The sequence below is a fragment of the Leptopilina boulardi genome, unplaced genomic scaffold (genome assembly GCF_019393585.1).
Source record: "Leptopilina boulardi isolate dan_hultmark-lab unplaced genomic scaffold, ZJU_Lbou_2.1 LbouV2_216, whole genome shotgun sequence".
Classification (NCBI taxonomy): Eukaryota; Metazoa; Arthropoda; class Insecta; order Hymenoptera; family Figitidae; genus Leptopilina; species Leptopilina boulardi.
Genome location: NW_026137770.1, coordinates 644,760 through 652,405, shown reverse-complemented (window position 1 = coordinate 652,405; position 7,646 = coordinate 644,760). Strand labels below are relative to the sequence as shown.

General features: G+C 27.5%; 1 long non-coding RNA gene across 1 annotated transcript; it reads right to left on the bottom strand.

Moving 5' to 3' along the window:
• Window positions 1–6,065: 6,065 nt before the first annotated feature.
• LOC127279501 (uncharacterized) lies at window positions 6,066–7,462 on the bottom strand. The gene is made up of 3 exons (XR_007842646.1): window positions 7,014–7,462; window positions 6,873–6,922; window positions 6,066–6,770 (listed from the first exon to the last, which is right to left on the bottom strand). It is a non-coding gene; the product is annotated as an uncharacterized LOC127279501 (long non-coding RNA).
• Between the last annotated feature and the right edge of the window lie 184 nt (window positions 7,463–7,646).

The following is a 7,646-nucleotide window of genomic DNA, read 5'->3' as shown; positions in this document are numbered from 1 at the left end:
TTCTTTAATTATTACAATACTAGCTAAAAGAAACGCGCGTAAACGCGCGAGATATCTGCAATTTTTTATGAAAAATTAAAAATTTATTTTTATTTGACGGACACTTTTTGGAATTTTGATCTCACAAAAATAATAATATTATTTTTGTAATCGTTACTGTATTACTATTTCAACATTATGGTGTTATAATAATATAATACCTATTATTGCCCAGTCAATATGACCTTTAAATTTTGTACTCAAATAAAGATTATACAATGCTACGATCGTCGAATTGTCAGCAATACATTTAAATTACCCATCTCAGGATCCATGCAGGGTGAATTCCTATTTTGTTTACCACAAGGCCCATGAACTTAAAATCGCTTTACAATGTTAAAAAGTTCTGGATTCTTTATTTCGTCTGTGATTTCAGCACATATCATTTTATTTAAAGTTTCTGAATCGCAAATTTGTGTACGTAAACAAATAGTTAAACGCACATGTGTCAATCCACGCTTTTTTCTTCTCTATGAAAGACGATACATATAAAATTGTAAATGAATAAAATTACAAGTACCTTGAGTATGCTTAAGGTTAACAGTCCATCCAGGATCACCATAAGGAAACATTGTAAGATATGTCATAGGATCAAAATTTTCCCTAACAATAAGACTTGAAATTATTTTCTTTTTATTTTCTGTTGTGCATACTGAATTTACATCAACATGTAAATCCCTCTTCAATTTCTGTAGATAATTTCTTCATCTTTCAGGACAAACTTTTTTCTTTGGGTATTTTCTTTTCATTCTCAGTTTCAGTAGACAGAACTCTGTTGTCATTTTTACTGGGAAAAGTCTTTAAAAAATATGAAAGGTTTAGTTCACCATTTTGAACTTCTTTAGCTCGATTTATGAAAAGACAATTCCAATCATTCTCTACAAATCGAAATCCTAATATTAGACATTCTAACTGCCGGAAAATTATTTAATTAATTGTTTTTTAATTGTTGTAATTGTAATTGTAATTACATTATTATTTGTAATTTTTTAATTGTTTTTCACGGGGGTTGGAGTTTCAAATTAAAAAAAAATTGAGTATGGTGTCTATTCCAATGTTTTTTGGGTCGCTTCATCCCAAAAACACCATTGAAAACAAATCCTTTCTTTCCTTAACCCCGTACAACCCTCTGGGAGGGGGTTAAAATTTTAAATTTCACAAAAAGTCAAGTTCGGTGTCTAATCCTACGTTTCTTGGGGCGCTGAAATCAAAAAACACCACCAAAAACAAATTCTTTACCCCCTTAACCCGCTAGAACCCCTGGGAGGGGGTTGGAATATCATTTTTCACGGCGCTAAGTGTAGAAAAATAAATTTCCTTAAGACTTTGTAGGTGCGTATTTCTGTAATCATAGGTAACTTTCTAGAAAACTTTATTGTTGGTGATGTTTTTTGGTTTCAGCGACCCAAAAAACATAAGATTAGACACCGTACTCGACTTTTCGTGAAAAATGAAATTCCAACCCCCTCCAGGGGTTGTAGGGGGTTAAAAGGGTAAAGAATGTGTTTTTGTTGGTGTTTTTTGATTTCAGCGACCAAAAAAACATAGGAATAGATACCGTACTCGACTTTTTGTAAAAATTGAAATTCCAACCCCTTCTCAGGGGGTTGTAGGGGGTTAAGGGAGGAAATGACTTGTTTTTGGTGGCGTTTTTCGGTTTCAGCGCCCCAAAAAACATAGGATTAAACACCGTACTCGACTTTTCGTGAACAATGAAATTCCAACCCCCTCCCAGGGGTTGTAGGGGGTTAAGGATTTGTTTTTAGTGGTATTTTTCGGATTAAGCGACCCAAAAAACATTGGAATTGACACACTACTCGATTTTTTTTTTGAAACTCCAACCCACGTGAGTAGGTGCAAGGGGGTGGTTGCGGGAAAATGGGTCGTCAAAAAAAAAAATTTTCATGGTCATATACGGTTTCAGTGACCCCTTTCATTACAGTATTTAAAAGGTCATCGACCATCTTATGAACCCTCAACCAAAAGCTGTTTTGACAACAAAAATTTCAGGTAGAAACCTTCGAGAATCCTAATTATCAAAGTAAAGATATATATGTATATATAATCTAATAATAATGAGAAAATTCAAGTACTAAGAAAATGTGAATGAATGACGGAATGAATACAAAGATTATTATACTATAATATAATTATAGGTATAATTATAAGGAATAATATTGTAATAATACATAATAAAGATGATAAATTATTCTAATATAATCTAAAAAAACAAAATTTATTGAAAGAAATTATTTTCAAAAATGTATTGAATATAATTAATATATTTTTTATTGTATTTAGAAATATAATATTAAGGAGGTTCAACCCATTAACATAACCTCAAACTAAAAAGTAGTTTTCAACAGAACTAAAAATATATTTAAAATTTATTACACCCAAATTGGACAGATCCAATTGTACAATTTTGGAAAAAATTAATTTTGAGTTAAAATTTGTTGTTAAATAATAATTAATAAACATTTTGTATTTTTTCTTAAAAGTTCTCAGTTATATATAGTAATCGTGCGTCGCACGTTCCTCGCACCACATGAGAGTCGCACTGGTAACAGCATTTTGCGTGCATGGTGCGTATACACATGGCAGTCACCGGTGATGCATCTATAAGGGCAAGTGATATGAGTCGCATTATAAAGACAAAATATTTTTAAATATAGGTATCACTTAAAATGTTTAAATTTTTTTCATAATTATTCAAATTTTTTTTTGAAAATTTTTTTTAATGTGCAATAATAGTTTATTTCATACTTATTAGTAATTAATATAATGTAATTATATTATATCATTAAATATTTTTTAAAAATTGATCCTTTTCTACAAAAAAAATTTAAGATAAGATATATTTGTGTATTATAATTGTTGTTTCCAAAATTATTATTTTAATAGGCGATATTAATTTTTGAGGTATAAAATTTGTTTTAGAAACCGGAAAAGTTACAATTTTCTTAATTGTTTAAAATTGATTTTTCGAAAAAATTTAATGAATCCCTGTAATTTAACATCTTATTCATCGATCAGCCAAAAAAAGATTTTCGTAAAAAACTCTAGGTATTCCTTTAAATTATTTTTAAAAGACGTACCAAGCAATTTGTTTTACTAATATTATTAATATTAATAATAATATTAAAGTATTATTAATATTAAATGTTTATTATTATTCTTATTGTGGAACCTGTGGGCAAAGAGACGTCTTAAGGACGTCTCATTTTGTCCGCGGACATCCGGGGACAATGATAGTAAAGTCTCGGAGACATCATAAAGATAACTAAAAGACGTCCATAAAAGGTTCTATGTCTGGTCCAAAAGATGCCCGGGAAATTTAAATTTATTATTATTATTTAAATTTATATTTTTAAAATTATACAGAATTAATGAGAAAATGTCTATGAAGCTGGGATCGAACTCGAATACCTTGGGCTTGAAGCATTGCGCCTTAAGCATCTCAGCCATTAAAGCCAGATATAAACCTCTACAAAGTTTACGATGTCACATCTCAATGAAATGAATTTAACTTAGAAGAATTCCAATAACTTTAATCTTCAACAGTTTCTAAGTTCACGTTTAACTTAAAAAATAACATTATATATTTATGAAAAAATTTTCTATTTTCAAAATTTGAAAAAAGACGTCTGTAAGACATCTTAAAGAAATCAAATGGCCAAGACATAGAACATTCTTAGGTCCTCTTTAAGACGTCTCAAAGACGTCTTTTGTCACAAGTTCGAAAGACGTCTACAAAAAGATATCCTTAGGACGTCTGTTGAAAAAGTGTGCCCACTGCGGTGATTTCGAATTGCGTGCGGTTTTTCAGGTATGATCCATTTTTGTTCGAATTGCGTCCCGATCCGTCTCTCCCTGTATTTGAATTGCGTGCCGTTCCTTCCCAAATCGTCTTCATAGCTAGGCGCAAGGCGCTATTGCTGCTTTTATTCACTTATTTATCTATATATCTGTGTGGATCCTTTTTTTGTTTAGAGGATAACTTTAACAGGTTTTAATGGATTTAGATAAAATTTGGTAGGCTTATTTATCATATTAATATCTCAAAACTGACCAAAGGATTTTAAAAAATACAAAAAAAAAGTTTATCGTCTTTTTTACAAAAATTTTTTAAATAGAAAAATTTAAGGTTATATATAATAAAATCGTATTCGTTACGTAAAGACAAATCGATTGGTATATATAAAGTATAGTTTTAATTTAAATTTAAAGAATTAATGAAAGTTAAAAAATCAAAAATTCACATTTTGGCTATAAAATTTTGTGATTATTTAAATATAACTTTATGGGTGATTCTCCGCGTAGCGCTCGATTTGATGTCTGCAAGTTTAAAAATATTTTTTTATCGAAATGATAAATATCAATACATATTTTTGAAGATAAAGTGTCAAGAAATAAATATCCATGGTGGGTCGGAAAAATTATTTATAATTTTTCAATTTTTTTAAAAAAATTTAAAAAAAAATTCTTTGCTTTTTGAATTCTATAAAATAGTTGAAATTTGATACAAAATGTTTATCTAAATTTTTGGGGTAATTCACAAAAATATATATAGCGCGAACGACAATTAAAAATTTTGATTTCGGTAATTTACTGAAATTTTCGAGGTAATTTATGGAAATTTATGCAGTTTAGCGAAATCTCGGAATCGGCAACAATAGGATGGTAATTAAGCGGTAAGCGTAAGATGCTCCGACTCGAGCAGGAGCGTAGAAGTAAGGCAACGCGGTTCCTTCTAGTTGAAAATGAGTTTAATCTTTAATTTTAAATAAAAAATTTGTTAAATTATAAAAGCTTATTTATATACATGTATACCAATTTTATTTTTGTTTTCACTCCCAGCAAATTTATAAATTTACTTTATGAAAATCTTAATTTTCATATTTGTTCTCAATGTTATATTTGATGAAATTTATATTATTTAATTTCAAATAAATTTAAAATTTATAAGGCAAATGGTAAGTTTTTCCCCTTTCTTGTCTGATGTCAGTACAATTATTTGAATTTTTATTAAAAGTAATTTTAAGTATTACTTATTACTGTTTATAATTATAATAAAATCTAAAAATTAAAATATAATTGTAATAATTATTGCAATAAAAATATTATGTACTATAAGATGAAGAATTTTCAAGAAAAGAGTTTAAGGATTGCGTATTTCAAGTAGTTCGTACGGCCCTGATTGCTGACGTCGATTTCGGGAAATCTCATTACTGAGTTTAGCGAACGACCCACCAAACCTGCCGCTAAACTCAGGTCGCAGTGTATATATTTTTTCAGATAGAGAATTTATTATGTACATTAATTTAAAGATAAGAAATGTAAGTCAATAAAAAGATATTTCATAAACAAAATTTCCTTTAATATTTAAAGGTGTGATTTTTACGGGTTACTTAAATACTTTTTGTCAATAATTAATATTTATTTATTAATTTGAAAAATATTAATATATAAAAAAATTAGAAATTTTACTACTTTAAAACTTTGTTTTTAAAAATACGAAAATTTGAAATTTAGAGCTAAAAACATATAAGTACATGGCATATAAAACTAACAATAACAAAAAAATAAAATAATGTTTTTTATGAAAAATGAATGCGATTAAGATATAACTTGCTTTTATTATTCAATTCGCATGCATTATTAATAAAAAATTTTTTTTTAATTTTCTTTTAAATTTTATTAGTTTCTTAGATTTTTTATTTATTATTCTTTTCAAATAAACATATTTTTCAAAATAAATAAATTTTAAAGTAGTAAAACTTTTTTTCGTAAATCTGTTATAAACAAATTTTTAACTTTTAATTAATAAAAAAGTTTTTTGATAATAATTATTAATTATATAATAAATGATTAACGACAGTAATTATTCTTTATTATTATAAGTAAACATTAATAACAATTTTTAATAAAGAATATTAATTATTTTCTTATTTTTTCTGAAGAGATAAATCTCTTCTCAGATAAATTATTAAAATTATTATTTTCTTATTTGAATAATAGACGTATGACTGTTTCTTATAATGGTTTTTCTTCATATTCTTTTGTTCCTACTTCTGGGGTTCCTCAAGGTTCAAATCGTGGACCTCTACTTTTCGTGATATATATGAATGAATTCGAATCTATTTTTTGTAATGACTTTTTATTGTATGCCGATGATACCAAATTATTAAAAGCAATAAACTGCATCGAGGATTGCGAAAACCTCCAAAGCGATATTAATAAGTTTAACAATTGATGCAAAAACAATTTCTTGGATATTTGATGGAATACAATTAGAAAAAGTTTATATGATAAAAGATTTGGGAGTACATTTCACACCTTCACTTAAATTTAATACACATATTGACACTATTGGCGATTCAAACAGTTACACTAGCGCCACAGTTTATTTCAAATTATTTAATTATTCTGATATTTTTAATGCGTTTGTAAAATAATTTTGAAGCGTTAAATAAAAAAAAATAATTTAAAACACATGGAGTGCTACAGAGCGAATCACGCTTACGTTAGTTCAACTGTGGCGCTAGTGTAGCTGTTTGAATGGCCAATAGTTCGTGAGGCTAAGGCCGCACTCTCACCTCTCGGCCGCCTGCCTGCCTGCAGGAGTTCATATTTATATTCATTCAGATCATGTAGTAAATTTAAAAACATAACTGCTATTAAATCTCTATTTTACTCTTTGGTTAGATCCAAATTTAATTACTGCTCTTCTGTTTGGAGAAATAATATTGGTTATCTATCTGATGCTATTGATAAATGTCAAAAAAAATTCCTAAAATTTATATACTATAAAAAATATGGTGTTTTATTACCCCAGGGTTCTGATTATGCACAACTATGTAGTAGATTTAATGAACTTTCTCTAGAGAATAGAAGAAATATTGATGCAATACTGTTTCTTTTTAAAGTTATTAGAGGTTTCATTTCTAGTCCGTATTTGCTATCGGAAATACCTTTTTGTGTCCCTCAGTATCATTCTCGTGACTCAAGACCTTTTTATACTGCTCGCGCAGATAAAAATACACCAATATTAAGAATCTGTGATGTGTAAAATGGGATTTATGATAATTCTGTATATAATTTGGACATCTTTGAACAATCCTTGAGAGATTTTTTTACGTGTATGATAAATTATTATAGAGAGGATCCGATATTGTAGGTTTATGTGCATATGTACATGCCAAATTTCAATCGCCATTACATAATTTACAAATTTTGTACAATGATAAATCTGTGTTTGGTCTTTGAGACTGCAGGATTTATTTCAATAAATAAATATATAAATAAATTGCAAGAATAAAAATATCATTACATTTACTAAATTTTACCAAAAAAACACAAACTATTATTATATAATTAAATAATAATTATTATTAAAAAACTTTTTTAGTAATTTAAAGTTAAAAATGAGTTTATAATAGATTTATGAAAAAAAAAATTTTTACTACTTTAAAATTTATTTGTTTTGAAAAATATATGTCTATTTGAAAAGAACGCAATAAATAAGAAATCTAAGAAGCTTATAAAATTTTTAAATATTTTTTTATGTATAACGCACGCGAATTGAAAAATAAAATATCCTAATC